General features: G+C 39.5%; 1 protein-coding gene and 1 long non-coding RNA gene across 5 annotated transcripts in view; one reads left to right on the top strand and one right to left on the bottom strand.

The window, feature by feature from the left end:
• The window catches only part of LOC309659380, a 47,458-nt gene extending 30,748 nt beyond the window's left edge, over positions 1-16,710 (top strand). Inside the window, exon 2 of the long non-coding RNA XR_014262762.1 lies at positions 1,568-16,710. This is a non-coding gene — a long non-coding RNA (uncharacterized lncRNA). The remainder of the gene's footprint in view (positions 1-1,567) is intronic.
• LOC309659369 (uncharacterized protein) overlaps positions 1-17,882 on the bottom strand; it is an 813,664-nt gene that overhangs the window by 573,843 nt on the left and 221,939 nt on the right. The window lies entirely within an intron of this gene.

Raw genomic sequence — 17,882 nt, 5'->3', positions numbered from 1 at the left:
GGGACTCTGCTCCTCTCCAGCGTTCTATCCAATCTGGTTCTCTTATGAAGGCAAGCCACCTTGGCCTCTCAGGTGCCCAGTTCAGTCTCCTCTGTTCAAAGAGGCTGTCAGGCATCTCCTGGGTTCTCCCTCTCTGTAACAAGGTGTGGCAATTCTCTCCAGGCAGTAAAATGAGGGCCATCACAGAACTCACCTCATTTGCTTCCCATCTTTCAGGGATCACTGTTCTTCATTGCCTGATTATTTGTTGTCTTGAAAACCATTTATACATTTGGAGGCTTTTTTTTTTCTTTTAATTGTTTCAGTTCAGAAGGTAAAATTAGCCCCTGTTATTCCATTTTTTTTCTGGAAGTGGAAGTCTATAGTTCTTTTTTCAATATATTATACATATTTATATATGAAAAGTTATTTGTAATTAGAAGACTTTTTACCTGCCTGGAATCCAAGGTCTCTGCCATATGAAATTTCTGTATTGGTTAAACAGGGATTGGTAAATTTTTTCTATAAAAAGCCAGATAGTAAATATTTTAGACTTTGTGGGCCACATATGGTCCCTGTTGCGTATTCTTTTTTAAAAAAACAACAGTTTAAAAATAGAGACTCACAGAGAAAACAAACTATGGTTACCAAAGGGGAGAGAGAGGAAGAGAGGAACAAATTAGGAGAATGGGATTAACAGATACAAAATACTATACATAACATAGATAAGCAACAAGGATTTACCATATAGCACAGGGAACTATATTCAATATCTTGTAATAACATATAATGGAATATAATCTGAAAAAAATAACTGAATCACTTTGAGGTACACCTGAAACTAACACACTATTGTAAATTAATTATACTTCAATATTTTTAAAAATGTAAAAAATAATTTTAAACTATTCTCATGGGCTGTGCAAAAATAAGCCATGAGCTAGATTTGACCTGTGGGCCATAGCTTGTTGACCTCTGAATTAGGATAATTAGCCTCTGCAAAAACAAACTTAAAATCTTAGTTATTAACGAAACAGACATTTCTTTCTCACACATGTCCCAAACAGGTATTCTTTTTTTTTTTTTTTTTTTTTTCAAACAGGTATTCTTGATTAGTGGACATCGATTTTTACTTTCCAAGTCATGATTCAAGGATACAGATGCCTTCTACCTCCTAGCTCCTTCATTTTCTCACAAAGCTTTTAAGATTGCCATTGTAGCAAAAAGATTATGGAGCATTGCATGGGGAGGTTCTTATGAGCAAGTCCTTCTGGGTACAACTTCCATTGTTCAGAACTCATTCACATCAGCACATTTAACTGCAAGACAGGGTGGGAAACCTCATTTTGCCCTGTGCTCAAGAGGAAGAGGAAATAGACTTGGGTAACAGCTAGCTAATCTCCATTATAATGTCGACTGAATTTAAGTAGCCAAGCCCCAATTATCCAAAGTATACATATCCTTTGCCAGCATGTTATTTGACCTGTTGGTACCACGTATATGGTAACATGCCAGATGATGAGTTTCAATAGCTCCTATGATAATTACAGTCTATTAATTGTTCATCTTCCTCTGTCTTCTACACAAGATGCACATTCCTGCAGGAGTGATCATGACACATCCTCCCTTTCTCACTTCTCTGTCACTCCATGAAAGAAGCCACTGCAAATGGGACTTTGCCAAGTTCAAACCACTAGTTAATGGTAAGATTTCTAAAAGAATTTTGGATCTCCTTACCACAGTGATTTTTCCATCCTATCCTGCTGCCTTGCCCCAAAACACTGAGATAGCCACTAACTGGTCTGTCTTCTCTTTGAGGGAAGAAGTTTTGTCTTGTTCATTTTTTTTTTTTTTTTTTTAAATTGCTAGTGTCTAGAACACAGCTAAGTGCTCAAGAAGATTTTCTGTATAACTTAATTTGGCACCTAACAATGATCAGTCCATTAAATTCCTACCCATAAAAGTTATTACCATTCTTCACTTTGAGAATCAGTCCCCATTCCCGTTAGTTCAAATTCCCGAATAATTTTCTCACCTCCACTGGGGACTTTCCTACAATGCATCTTGTTATCAGTCTGAATTGTTCAGGTGTATAATTATATTAGGGCACATTATTAAAACAATGAGTATTCGAATTTAATTGGAGCATAGAAGGCATGAAAATAAATAGTATTTCATCTGTTAATTTATTCAAAAAAGAACTGATGATAGCAAGGGGTCTCTTGAGAGCTGTAGATACTGTTGACTCAACCCCGCCCCACCTCCGGCACACACACGCCCAATTCAACTTTGTAAGGAGGTCCAAAGCCCTCTCCAAATTTCTGCTAATGCATGAGAGTTGTGTTCTCATGCCAACTCCTCTCCCCACCTCCTGGTTCCTATATTCAGTAGCTGCACATGGTCTCTGCTTTGCCCCACCTAAACCCAGATATTCTGCTCCGTCCTTCACTATTGCACCCATACGCTTAAATACACCAGATCCTCTCATAGGTAGATTTACCTTAAAGTTGACGAGCTGATGATGATTAAGCTTCAGAACCTCTCACTTATGCAGCCCCTTTTAAGAATCTGCTCCTATTTGCTTCATTTGTAACTTTAGGCTCTTTCTCAGAAAGAAGGCCTCTGGAATTATATAACCTTCAGGCTTCTCAGAACCTGGCTCTTCTCACACCAAGTGCTCCTGGATACCTCAGCAAACATCACTGGAAACTTCAGGAGTTAAAAATCATGGAACTGACCTAGAGTCTGCCCTGAGCCTCCTTGCTGACTCCCCTTCCTCTCCCCTCTATTTCCCTTTATGTCTTCTTTTTCATCGTTTTTTTTTTTTCTTCTCAGAAGGACGGGAGGGGGAAGCCTTTCCTAACTAATTATTAGAATATTTTATTGTTTGAATATGTCCCTGAGGTCTCCATTTCCACTCCTCAGCAGCTTATAAACATTTCTTCCAAACAAATTCTCCACCATTCATTACACAAACATCTACTGAGAAGCTGTAGTCTGTACAACTCAATTCTGCATTATAAAGAGGTCACGACCCTCAAAGTCAGACTAGGTTCAGTCCTGGCTCTGACCTTACTAGCTGGCTGACCAAGGACAAGACACTTAAACTCTTGGGGCTTCAGTGTCTTTACATATAAAATGAGGCAGTTGGGCTGTGTATTGAATGTAAGCTCCTTAAGGGCAGGACTCTGTCTTACTCTCTGGCATACAGCAGGAGTGCAATTAATGTCTGTTGACTGATTGACTTTAAAATAAATAACATCACAAACATGTTGTACTGATTAAATGTAAAATGGGACACATACAAAAAGCCCAAAAACTACCCAATGAAAGAACCCAGTGCCCGGCCTCAAATATCTCATACTCTAGCTAAAGAGAAACTGAATAAAGGAACCACTAAAAAGAGATGCGAAGGCAATAGAAATGAAGTCTGAATTTTACCTTCAAATCTCTTTTATGAGAAAATGATGTCTATCTCCTAAGAAACTCTGAGATAATTTAGCGTAATCACCTGAAATATAAATTTGGAGGCCTAAACTTAACTGAAACTAGGCAATGAGATAAAAAGAATAAGATGATTGTTTTGAAACAATACCCCCCATAAAACCTGGTATGCGATTAATTGTATTGTTTTCTGAATTTGTAAAAAAAAAAAAAAATAGATTTACAGGTTTTTTCTACTTAAAGTGTAGCAAGATATATACACACACACATATATACATATATACTCATTTAAATCTTCCTGTAGCTGTTTCCACCTTTCAGTATGGTATATGATTTAACCTTGGAGGAAGTCTGCTGTTTTGCTTGGGAAAATGCTGGGATGGGATTTTTGGCTATGCCTGTGAAAAGGCGGCCGAGGCCTAGAGGGAGAAGTTGAACCAGGAGAGCTGAAGTGCCCAGGAGAATGGACTGGGGACAAAGGTGGTTATGATGTTAACTTGGGGCCTACTCTGAGGGTACCAGAGGCAGGAGACTTAGAGCCCTGAGGTTTCAAAGGGAAAATATATGAAAAAGGTGACTTTAATCTGAGCTGCAAGTAGGCCCTAAAAATGTAGCATTAACTAATAAGAACCTGCTGTATAGCACAAGGAACTCTACTTCACCTCACTGTACAATAGAAACTAACATAACATTGTAAAACAACTATATCTCAATTTAAAAAAACAATGTAGCATTAGACATTAGACAGCCACTACAGGACCCTATAAAATGCCTGGACAAGCTTGGGAGTAGAGATGTCCTAAATCCACTCTTTGGTTTTCCTCCTTAGTCCCTGGAAGCCCTTAGTTCCGTGTCGCATGAACAGGGACAAGGAAGCCCCTGGTCCATGCTTGGGACAAAGAAGGACAAGGAAAAAACATCTTTATGAGATGCCAAAAGGTGACCCAGAACATAGCTTCTCAAACTTTAATGTAGGTGCAAATCCCTGGGGAACTCGCTGAAATTCAGATTCTGATTCAGCAGGCTGAGGTGGGACCAGGAAATCCCTGCCTACTGGTGAGGGTGGGGCATATTCTGAGTAACAAGAATCTACAGAACTGAGACTGGAGCAGCTGTTCAGAGTATGGCTGGGGGTGGTTAGGGAGACCATGACAAGAGATGATCAGGACATGAAAGCACTCTCCAGTAATCCTCAGGTATCCAAGAAGGAATGGAATTTCCTACAATAGGGAATGTTGAAAACCTGGCCCTCAGATTACTCAGTCTTTTTCGTAATTTTTTAAAACTTCAGTGCCTGCTACTGCTTGTCTTTGGGCAAGTTAGTAGACATCAAAAAACAAAAGGCAGCAAACACATATTAATAGGAAAAAAAACAGTTTTGTAGCTTGGGTTATATTCATACTTGCGGTCATGGTTTTATAATATATGCATACTTCCTGACTTTGAAATTGTTTGTAGCTTATCTAATGGAATCAAGTACATCACCATATCATTGTGTTCCATAAATAGCAGCAAAACTCCCAAATGCTCTGCCCCCTGAAGGTGTTGTAGCGTTTTAGGTCATGGCGGGTGTTTACGTTCCTGGGGACTAGAGAGTTTTAATGTTTTCACAATTTCTTCTCCGAGAATTTGGACAGCATATGTAATTAAAATCACTGTAAATATATGTAATGTGAGTTTAGTTAAGTAATATAGCTAAGAGATTTGAAATTTCACCTTCTAACCTAGACCTATCCTCTCAGAAATTTGTCACTACCTGCACAGAACAAAAGCACCCACCTTGACACACCAACACAACAGAAAATCATCCCCTTAGCCCATCAGCACTGCTCCTAATCCCAGGCCCCTAAGTCAGTGACAACCACCCCACCGCCCATGAAGTGAAACACACACTAAGAAAAAACGTCCATCTCTGGAAGGAAATGTGGACTTTCGCATCGATATACTGTAGTATGTACAGCCAAAAATTAGGGTTTTTTTTTTTTTAAATCAGCATGTAATTTGTTGTTTGCTATACAATTGGCCATTTTTATATTTATAGAGACAAATATAAACTGGTGGATCAACTGTTCATCATTAAATGGATATATTTTGAATAGGATTAACCAGTTTAAATAAAAACATAATCTTAGTTGGCAAAACCCTTAAGGGTTATCTAATTCAAGCACTCAGCTTTTTTCACCAAGTAGCCATGGAGCCTACAGTCATTCACTTCCAATAACACATGGTCTAGTCCATTTTTCGGCAGTTCTATTAGGAAGTCTTCCTAAGTAGAACCAAAATCTATCTCCCTGTGTCATCCGAGCATTGGTTCTATTTCTACCCTTTATGGATCTTTGACACAATCTGGTCTCTCACATGACAGCATTTCAGATATTTCAAAATATTATCATATTTTTTCTGCCCCTTAATTTTCTTTTCTATATTGTAATAGTTTCTCTTAAAGTCATTAACTGAGCCTCAAATGGTACTGTGTTAAGTACTGTATAAGCCTAGGTATATCCATGGTCCCTACTATGGGATGGGTAAAGTAATTCCAAACTGGTTCCCTAGGGAGTTAATAGATGTACCCTTAAAAAAAAAAAAAAAAAAAAAAAAAACCCCTCTTTGATCAAATAAGTTCTATATGCAAACTCTGAGCTTAAAAAAATTCAAATAGACTTCTTTGTTGCAGGAATTTTCACTCTTTAATATGCTGGTGGACACTGCGAAACTCTAAGAGGAAATAAAGTATTTTCCCAAACATACAACTACATAACTTCTTTTTAAACAATAATATTTGGAAAGCACATTGACTCTCAAGTTGGACAATCCCGAGTCCCATACTCAACATTTCTACTTCCTATGTGATCATAGGGAAATTCCTTAACCCCTCAGATACTCATGTTTTCTATTTTGTGAAACTAGGATAATAAAGCCTATTTCCATGGCTGTTGGAGAACAAGAGGTATACTAGGTAACACACCTTACACGGTGTCTAGCCCATAGTTAGTGCTCAATAAATGGTAGTAATTATTATATTCCCATGTGTTCCAATAAATTGCAAGTTCTTTCCAAATTAATCTTATCAAAAACAACTATCTGTAAATGTGTAACATAAAGGAAATTCCTCTGAGTATTTGCATTATATTCTTCCTTCATTCTTCCTTAAAAACTATACACACTCAAGTATCTCCACCTTTTCAAAGCAATAAAATAAACACACACAAGTTGCAAAGCATGTTGGCATAAATAGAAAATGAAGAGAGGGAAATTTAGGAAGGCTCTGGAGACTATGTATGTTGGATCAGTACCAGTTAAATAGGTTGCCTCCCCAGTTGCAGTATCGTCCCACTGCTTGGAAACAAGAGGCAAAAAGAGTTGTCAGGTGTAACAAGCACAAATATGGGTTTACCAAACTCTCTGAAAATTTAACTTATTTTAAGATGGGTTCTGTTGTTCTTGAGGTATTCTTGGGGAGAGTAAAAATTGGAGTTAGCAGCATGAAAACCTAGTGGATCAACCTTAGCAACAAATAGCTACCTTACTGGTTATTTTAATTATTAAATAAAATACTATGTGTAAAATGCTTAGGACTGAAGAAATCAACTGTTGTCATAATCATTATCATCATCGCCATCAGAGAAGGGGAGAGAGTTGTGGAAGGAAACAGAGGGGTAGAACTTTGATCCCACAGTGTGGTAAAGCAAAATCACACAAGGCAGAAAAAATCCTGGCTGAGCATCAGTTCCCGTGCCAGTCCTGCCCCTTTCTAGCTGTGTGACTTTGAACAAGTAATTTGGGTTTTTTTGTCTATGAGGTCCTCAGTTTCCCCGCTTGCGAAATAACCTCCAGGAGTCTTACCAGATCTAAATTCTGACTCCAGCCTCATGTGTGCCCAGGTACTGAATGTGAAGGCAGTGATGGGTATGTTTAGGATCAGGGAGGGAAGTACAGATGAGAGAGAAGGAGGAGAAGAACCAAGTGTGGTTCGCATTGTGTGGCTCTTCAGCCAGGCAGCTCCAAGTGGGAGAGAAGAGGTGCTGGGAAAGACCAGCCCAAGGCAAAATCCTCACATTGCTATCCTCCCAGGCACTGCTCTGGATCACAATGTGCATGTTGGCAGCAGCTGTGTGTGTGTGTGTGTGTGTGTGTGTGATTTTTTTTTTTTCTGGTCTTACCCAGAGTAGTAGGGCTCAGTATTAGGCAGGATAGTGAAGAATAAGCACATGCTTTGCCGTGACAGAACCTAGTCCCTGTAGCGTTGTCTGATAAAATGCAGGACACACGGTAAAATTTGAATTTCAGATAAACAATGAATTTTTAAATATAATTATATCCCAAATATTGCAAAGGATATACTTACACTAAGCATTTTTTGTTGTTTATCTGAAGTTTAAATATTCACCTTGTCATTTTATTTGCTAAATCCAGCAGCCCTGAGTCCCAGGGTTGCTGCTCATAAACAAACAGCTGTTTTATACAATAAGAGATGAATCTCACCACTAGGAATTTTATGTAGGATCAGGCTCATTTATACACACTTGACTTGTACCTCTGGAAGCATAAGCTTTATTTGATAACTTGTCAAGGTCAGAGTGTCCCTGGACATGGCATTTGAAGGCACGTGCTTAAGTAGGTGAATTATTTCTCTCCCCTGCTCATGCAGACAGCATAGTAACTGAGTAAATATCTTTGGCATTCAACTGATCTGGATCCAAATCCCAGATCTTTGGTGACTCAGTGTGTGATATTAACCGAGGTACATACATTTTCAAGCTTCAATTCCCTCATTTGTAAAATGGGGGCAAATGCATCTACTTCCTAGGGTATTCTTAATGAGACTGTCAAAGTACATCGAGTATGACAGGTAGTAAGCACCCAACAAGGGTCACTGAGATGATTTTGCATTTTTATGTATCAATTCACTCATTTTGCCTAAATGATTAATTTGATAGAATAGAATAAATGCATTTATTCTTACCCCCATTCATTCCCAGAAAGGATGATGTAGATAAGAAGTATATGCCATGTTCAGGATGGAGAAACTGTCTAGGGCAGGTGATAATGAGGTTAAGGAAGCAAAGGCAGTCATAGATGTAGCACTGAGAATTTCCAATTGAGCAACTTGTTTCTGCATTTGGAAAAGGTGAGGAAAATATGTGGATTTCCAAACCAGCTTACAGGAATAAGGTTAGTATCCAGCTCATTTCTCCTTTGATTCTTTTAGGGAAAGTCCACCTTTTTACTGCTTGACCCTCATAGTAAAAACAGGTTTTTTTTAAAAATTTGGTGGTGTTGCTTCACTGTCCTCCATTACTTTTGACAACTGTAATACGAATCTCTGTCCATAAACTCAGAATTCAAAACATGTAACTTTGTTTTTCCTTATATCTACCTACTTCTGCTCCTGAGCCTCATTCTACTGAATGCTAGAAACGTAATCTTGGTCACCTCAGAGTTTTGTCCCTGTCCCCTCCATTCCCAACAGCTGCATCTAAATTGCATCCAGGGGTCTTGAAATATGCCAAGGGAAGGTGGGGAATGAAGAAGATGCCTTCAGGTTCTGAGTCTTTATCTGTACACTTTGGCAGATAATGTCCTCTGAGACATTCCTCATCCAGCTCCTTGCAGTCCTTGGTCCACTTCAGCTATTTGTTCAGAAGGTTATAAAACTACAGAGCATAGCAAAGAAGCGATTTAACGTTAATTGAATATTGATAAAAGAGGAGGGGAAAAGTTAATTGAGTTAATTAGTTGCTTAGTTGCTAAGGTAACTTTCCTCCCAGTTGGAAAGAATTGTCTCAGGATTAGAGCCAGCCTTTAGAGAAAGAGATATATTATCAGCTTTTCTCTTTCAGTCTTGGAAAAAGTCTGAATAATCAAAGGAAGGTGGGGTGCGAGAAAGAGGCTCTAGGAATAAAAGATGGTGCAGAGCTTCCCGGCACAGAGTGACATCACCCCCAAGAAAAAGCAATGAGCTCTCTTCCAGGAGAGAGCTAGCTAATTACTGAGATCCGAGCACAACAGCTGAGTAAGGAAGCCATTGGCCCATGAGCCTGGATGAATTCAAGCAGCAAGAAAAAGGGCAACAAACATTTTTTAATACTCAAATTACAAGGGCCTCCCAGGCTGAGGGAAAATGCTGAGAAATTTTATAGGTGAGAGATAGTAGATGTTTTCAAGAGGCAGAAAGAGAAGTAAAGTTATATTAGGTTGAGAGGATGCTTGTAAGGTTAAAAGAAGTGGCACTTCACTTGCCTTTTCCAAAAGTATTTTACTCTTGATCTCTGATACAAAAAAAAACCAAAAACAAACAAAAAAACAGTAATTAGAGATCACTAATTACTTATCCTGTTATTTTAGTAATATATTTCATAGAAAAATTGAAATTTGCTGAATTGTGTGCCATTTCTGTCCCCTCAGTTAACGATGTCTAAAACACTCCACTCATTGGGCCTTTTTACCAATTCGCAGACTCTCCCAAACATTGTCCAATGGTAGCTACCAAAGTTAGAGTTATTATGGCTAGAAGGGAATGATCTGCCTTGTGTTTTTAAAACCTGTTTTGGAAGCCCTGAAGCCCCAGAATTCTCCCCTTGGCATGAGCAGGGGAGACCAGACTCCCACCCAATATATTTGTTCAGGGCTGAACAAAGTGTTAGCTGCCTCAAACAGGGCCCTGTATATCCAACTGCCTGTTTGATGCCTCTTGTTGGATGTCTTAATGTCACTTCAGAGGAAGCTCCTCTCATAATCTTCCCTCCCCAAATCGGGTCATCTTCCAGGGCTCCCTCTCTCAGTGGAGCCATCACCAGTCTTCCCAGGCCAGGAACCTTCATGCCATCCTTAACTAGCTTCTCACCATGTCCAATCAACCCCCAATTTCTATTTTGTTTCGTCCTCCAAATATTTTTTTCAAAATTTTCCCTCTTCTGCATATCTCCAGCTCTACCTCTCCAGTGTAAGCTACACAATCTCTCACCTGCCAGAGCTTCCTGTGTGACTGAATGTGCCCTCATCCAGTCTGCATTGCCCCCAACTGTTCTCCATGCTTCAGCTGGAGTGATGGTTATGACATGCAGATCAGATGAGGTCACCCTTAAGGCATCATTGTCTTCCCAACCTCCAGCACAGCTTAAACCCTTCAATAGTTTCCTGCTTGTTTTAGGATGAGTATACAAATGCCCAATGTTAATCTCCAGGCCCTGCATGGTCTGATAATAGCTAACCTCTTGAGCACTGATCATCCTCATCTTAGCACTTTGCTCTCCCCACTCCAGCCCCTCTAGTCTCTGGTACTTACATCCTTCTCTCCAGGTATTTTTGCATGTGCTGATTGCTCTGCCTTCCCCTCTGCACCTAGATAACACTTACTCAGCCCAAGCATGCTTGTCCCAGAATCCAGACCAGGTCTAATCCTCACCGAGTGAGATGCTGGAGCATCCTGTCTCTCTCCCCTTCTCTCTTGCTTATTTTGTATCTGTTTCTCTGATGATTTGAGTAAATGTCTGTCTGCCCCACTGGAGTAAAACCTTAGACTCTGTTATGGGTTTCACTGTGTCCCCTCAAAAAAGATAGGTTGAAGTTCTACCCACCCAGTACCTATGAATGTGATCTTATTTGTGACTAGGGACTTTGCAAATGTAAGCAAGTTAACACGGGGTCATTAGAGTTGGCCTTAATCCAGTATGACCAGTGTCCTTGTAAGAGGGAACTTTGCTCACAGAACACAGGGAGAGCACCTGTGACGACAGACACAAAGGGAAGATGTTCATGTGAAGATGGAGACAGACTGGAGTTATGCTACCACAATCCAAGGGACACCTGGGGCTTCCAGACACTAGGAGAGACAAGGACGTGTCCTCTCCCAAAGGCCTTAGAGGGAGCATGGCTCTGATAACACTTTGATTTTGGACTGTTTTTCACCTCCAGAAATGTGAGAGGATAAAATTCTGTTGTTAGATGTAAAAAAACAGAAACAGACTCATAGATACAGAGAACAAACGCTTGGTTACCAGAGGAGAATGAGGTGGGAAGAGGGCCAAAATAGGGGAGGAATATTAAGAGGTACAAACCACTAGGTATAAAATAAGTAAGTTACAATGATGTAATGTACAGCACAGGAAATATCCTCAATATTTTATAACAACTTTGTATGGAGTGTAATCTATAAAAATACTGAATTACTATGTTGTACACCTGAAATTAATATAATATTGTAACTCTACAATACTATAACCTAATTTAAATAAAGAAATAGACATCTGTTGTTTTCAGCTACCCAGTTTGTGGTATTTTGTTACAGCAACTCTAGGAAACTAACATAGGCTGTAAAGCCATATGAGGACAGAGACCTTACGTATTTTTACTCATCGTTGCCTTCCCAACCTCCAGCACAATGCCAGGTTACATAACCACTTTCTGTAACAATAATCTTCAAATAGAGAAGGTGACTCTCACAATTACCTGGGAAGCCTTTACAAAGAATTCTTGCTCATCCACAAAACTCACTCCACCCCCAAGAGGGTTCGTCCCCATGGCTCTGAAACATCTTAAAGGAAAGGATTCCCTTCCTTCTATTCAAGGTACAGTAGCCAGGATCACCTGAGTCATTCAGGCAGACTCCCTTCTTTCCCTGAATTATCTGAGTAATTGCATAATTATCTGCTTCACTTTGGTTGCACAGATATTTAGCTCTGCACATAGGTGTGATAATTGGTTCACAGCCAGAGAACACAAAACGCATGGCTCCAAAGCATGTGCCCACAAAAAGGAATCTATTTAAACTGAAATTCAGCCCTAAGAGTTGGTTAAAAACAGCTCTAAACGATCAGTTACTGAGTGGTGAGCACTAAGAGAAAAATGATGCCATCTTTGTATTTAAACGTAGTTGGAGAGAGAAAACAGAAGTACATGAAATAGTGAACACAGGACCATACCAGGGTCCACAGATGCCAGATTCATGGCACAGAGCAGATGTCCTATAACAGAATTCAGAAGAGAGAATGACCAGAGAAATTCATGACATATTAAGTTAATAAATAAATAGATAAATAATTAAACAAATAAAAAAGCAAGTTACAGTATAGTATGTTTACTATAAGTCTCTTACACAAATATTTTTAAATAGAAAGAAAACAAAGATCCCATACATGTGCCTATAATCACAACAAAATAAAAATTAGAAAAGTATATGGTGGCATATGAGTGGGCGAGGAGGCAACTTGAGAAGACTTTTAATTGTTACCTTATATATATCTGCAGTATTTGAATTATTAAAATGAGAGATGATTAGTTTTCTAATTCAAATGACTGAAATTTAAAAATCACCACCATCCCAAAAAAAGTAAAATAAAAGTATTTATCTTTACATCTACCTCAAAATGATACTAGTTTGAGGGTGACAGTCTTGGCTCCGTCAATCCTTCTATTACTTTCTCAGGTACGAACAATTAAGTCGAGGATCTAACACTCACTTTCCCTGTATGAGAGGCCCACCAGCCATTCTGCAGCCAGGAGTGCCTCTTGGCAAATGGGCACACTCCAGCACATGGGCTGCAGAGAAACCAGGGATTTGGGTTCCACCCCAGAAAATAAACACATAAATAATACATTTGGTGCCAAAAGAAAATCCTATCACCCCGCTTCAGAGGCTTACATTTAGCGGAAGGCTGCCAGGGTGTGCAATATTTAGGTGGTTGGTAAGGGTGACTAAAGTCTTAATGTATCTGATAATGCCAAGTGTGAGGGATTAGTCAGAACTGGGCTTGCGAGCAGCAGCATTTTAATGATTTATTGAATTCCTCTTAAGGTCAGTAGTTTGTGATTTGCCATTTTTTAAATGCACTGTGAAAAGATAGATGTGTATTTTGCTTTACAGGAACTGAATCATTTTCTAAATGCATTTTTTAAGAGGAGAAATCAGTACAAATAACCACTGCCAGCATACCCCGTGTCTAACCTAATCACATGAACTCCAGCCCAGATAAGCAGCTTTCTGAATGTTATTGGTGGAAATACGGTTTCCAGAAGGAAAAGAGACAATCCTGAGGTCAGAAAGTTGATGTTATCAGCTTGCAACATTATTCCTGTTGTATAATTTTACCTTTGGGACTGTTATTTCAATTCAAGTGTACTGGAAATTCAGAGTTAGCCTAATCAGTCATCTCACTCAGGGGCCTTCAAATACATTTTTTTTCATATTCTGAGGTGCCTGTGTGGCATTCACATTTTCCCTTAGTAGCTAGAGCCACAGGTAGAAAATGTGAGAGTTAATCAAAAAGAGTTGCTGAGTGCTGCCTCCAGAAGCCCAGCTCTCTGCCAGGAGCCCCTGACTAAGGACCACATTCTATCCCAACAGGGCATGATCCCTCCTCTAGGTGGAAAATTAATGTAGCATCTTACGTAAAAATCATACAGTGAGTGAAAAAACGTGGCAAAGTTTACACCTCCTGACTGTCAGTGAAAGCTCTCTCCCCTGGCCCATGCTGCCTTCCAAGATGTATTAATGTATTCGCTACAATAAATATGTAATGGGCGCCCATCATGTACCACGTTCTGTTCTAACCTCTGGGAGCCTGACAGTGTATGGGCAGACATGGCGGTGTCTTCATGAAGCTTGCTGTCTTCTTGACAGGAAAGGCACTTTAAAGAGCAGTGGTGCATAGGGTGACATGGTAGAGAATATACGGGATCCATGGTAGGGGCATCTCAACCAGGCCGGGGGATGTCGACAATCTGAACTTAGGTAGAAACACACATAACACGGAGGACAGGGAACTGGGGGGCGAAGATGCCAGAGAGTGGGAACTACACAGCAATGGGTCCGGAAGTCAGAGAGCCTGGAGCCCCACATAAGAGTGAGGACTTGGTATAAGCAGAACAATGATTGTGATAAAGGAAATAGTGAGAGGCAGGCTGGAGAGATGAGAAAGATGCCGGACTGTTTCTCGAATCCTGCCTAAAGACGATGGGAGGCCACCTGTAAATTGTACATAGGGGAATCACATGATCACATTTGCATTTTAGTGAAAGCCCAGGCTGCAATATGGACACTAGGTCAGAAGGACCTGTTGTAGAAATCCAGAGGAGAGATTAAGAAAGAGGATGGAAGGGATAGAATCAATTGATATTTAGGAAGTAGAAATGACAACACTTGCTAATTGCTTGAATGGAGTAGGGAAGGAAAAGAAAAGAAAAGGAAAGGAAAGAAAGGAAAAAAAAAAAAAAGAAAAGAAAAAAAAAGGAAAAAGAGCCAAACCTGACTTTCAGCTTTCTGCCTTGGTCAACTGGGTAGAAAGAGATGCCATTCATTCATAAACAGGGAACATATCGGGAGGGGCAAACTTGAGGCAGAAATCCAGGTTTACATTTGTGCTAAGAGAATTCCCAGGGAGGGAGACTTTTTAATAATTATGCCAGCCTTTTACCATCTGGAAAGAGAAAGTCTCCTTGGGGAAGATTTTGTTGTTGTTCTTGGAAGAGTAGTCTGGCTGCTCTGTAAAAATTTAAGTTAAAAAGTACCCCACTGCCCTGAGAAAAAAATTTCGCCCTCCCAAAGACTTGGAAGGAAAAGCAGTTCCTCTCTTTAGTATATGAGAAGATAAACCAATTTGCTTAAGGAGCCCATACGGCTTCTGAGAGAAAATTACTCAGGTTCCTACCAAGACTCAAAGGTATAGACACTACTGGGCAAGAACTGCAGGGCATGGCCAAGGTCTAGTGTCAAGATAGGACCCCAAGATTCCCAGAGGAAAACTTACCAGAAACAGGGGCTTATGGTCTTGCAATCTATCCTGTTGGCCAAAAAACCCATGCGAAATGGCCAGCTCCTGCACAGCATTAAACTGGAGTTGGAAATCAGTCCTTTCCGTCCTAAGTGTTGGTAAATAGTATTTGTGCATGTGAGCTGGAGCCCTGGAGTCCAAGACACAGCCCACTGAAGCTCCAGCAGGAGTGAAGCAGCAGATCCAACACAAGGAAGAGACAAACATCATTAGGACACGCAGGACTGGTTTTCCACAGTAACACTATATGGCAATAAGGGCAAAAGCAAGAAAGAATACCTAAGGACATCAGGGATTGACTCTCTTTGGATAGAATCAATTTGGGAACATTCTGGACAAATCAGGGGTAATAGGAAGTCCAAGAGAGATGTTTTGGGATTTCTGTTGTTAAAAGCAGGTGGGCATTTGAGCTACTAAATAGAAAAGTAAGAGATGTGACTCTACAACACATTAAAAACTGGTAAAGTACAACACAATGCTAACATGTATGCTACATTTAACATAATTGCTCGATTTTTTTAGCATTATTTTAAATATATAGCAGAACAAAAGGAGGAAATCAATGCTATACATTTGTATATTGTTACATGATTTTTCAAAGTACTTTTGTAAATGTGGGTAAACATACACTTTTTTTGCCAGCTCATCATCCCATCTCCTTTATTCTGGTTAAAAAACTGCTCTTTTTTGTCAGGGGCCCATTCTATGTGGTTTAGATGGGGCTGATCCATCAGAGAGCTGGACCTGATGTTTGAGGAATGAATGGATATGTGACACAAATTAATACGAATCGTTCCCATAGCTTTCCTGAGTATGGGGAGGAGGAAGCTCTTTCTCTAGGATCATGACTTCAAAGGATGATAAAAACTTGAAACCTGCTATCATATAGGAGTTCACGAACATTTTTAGGTTGAAAAGTGCTATCATTCATATCTCAAAAGATTGGAAACTACTGGCTTAAGATAAGAGGATCAAATTTTGACAGGAAGAGCCCTGGGCTGCAAGACTTGCCAAGTTCCCTCTGAGGGGATGTGGCCATTCAATGTAAAAGGAAAGGGTAGGTAATAGCAACCTCCCCTTTTTGTCCTGACCCTCTCCCCAGGGGTAGCCCCTCCTCCCCTGAGATTCTGGCCAACTGGGAAGCTTTCAGAACTCCTGCTGGAAGTAGAGCTTCTCTTCAAGTTTGAAAAAGAAACGTAGAACCCAGTGTGAAGGACACCAGCAAAAAATGGCATCTTTCTTGGCAGAAGACTCACCACCACGAAGTGTGTCAGAGAAGGACAATGCAGCAAATGAGTTCACCCAGTTTCTGATTTTATTTTATTAAGAAGATTTTTTTGGTTAAGGTCCCCAATGTATATTAATGCATTAATACTCATTAAATAAATGAAAAACTGCTTTCCACAAGTATGTTTTATTGTGCAAACCACACATTTCACAGAAGGCTCACAGACTCATAGTGTTGACCCTGCATCCAAGTGTACAGCTTCAAACAAACAATAGCTCTTTACTGTGGAAATGCAGACTGAAACCTGATTACTGTATTTGCTTTTTCTCTTGCTTTAGCTGTAACAGACCATAGCCATTATGCGACACACAACCCTAAGCATGTGCAGGATATGTACCGTATATTCTTAACATCCATATATTTGTATATATACATATATTGTGTGTATAGCAAATGAATACATACATTATTTATTTGTCAATAAGCATCAAACAAACAAAAATTGCTTAGTCTATAACTCTTAACTGGCACATTCTCTTGCTCCAAACTACCCAGTTTTCCAGGTTTGCTAACAAGCAGGAAATGAGCTTTTGTGTTTTGTTTCCATTTATTTTTTCATCTTTCTCCCTGAAGAGGTAGATTTGAATTGTGAAGTAGAGGAAAAGGATCAGTAAAGAGCCTGGATAATCCACATACTGGATAATCCCTTTCTTTGTAATTACTTTAATTCCTAATATTTATATAGCAAACAATAAACGAATAAAATGACATACAGTAGATTATATATTCCCTACTCTTACTCATCTACAGTCCCTAACAGAATGCCCTGCACATGGTAGGCTTTTAATAATAAGTATTTAATTAAATCCAGTAAATGATATAACCAATCTTATAATTTCATAAGTAACTTGAGTATGTCAGTTGATACTACAGCTAACTAGGTCTTCCCCTCCCCCTCCCTCATCTTCCAACATCCCCACAGTCAGCATGAATTACATCTGAGATGGTCCTACTCACTTGTGACCTGAGGCCTAGAGTCTCAATGATGCTTAAAATAGCATGGGTAATGGAGCAAGTGTGCCTATGACTGGTCATTGACGGAGACATTTTTGCCTGCTCAATAAGCATCGAATGGAGGCAACCCCTTGGAATTTACATTCATTGTTATAGTGGCTAAGTTTTGTTAAAATCCAGCAAAATTGGAGTTAATTTTATTTAGTAGAAATAGGCTTAAAAATAGCCTCCCAAGTGAGCATAGTTCTGCAATTTTACCATCCCATAGTGATAATGAAAAAATTCTGTTCGTTAGTTTTCCTCTTTCATTTGGTTAAAACCCCCTCCTCCATATAAAATTAGATTCTATACTGATAGTATAATTACTGTATAATAGAGTTTGCTCAACTACTCAACACAAAATGCTTTGCTTTCATAGCATTTTAATACGAGCAGCATAATGGGCACCA

Source organism: Balaenoptera physalus (genome assembly GCF_965194825.1).
Source record: "Balaenoptera physalus genome assembly, chromosome: 4".
NCBI lineage: Eukaryota > Metazoa > Chordata > Mammalia > Artiodactyla > Balaenopteridae > Balaenoptera > Balaenoptera physalus.
The sequence above is the reverse complement of the archived record's forward strand: the minus strand, read 5'-3'. Positions and strand labels throughout refer to the sequence as shown.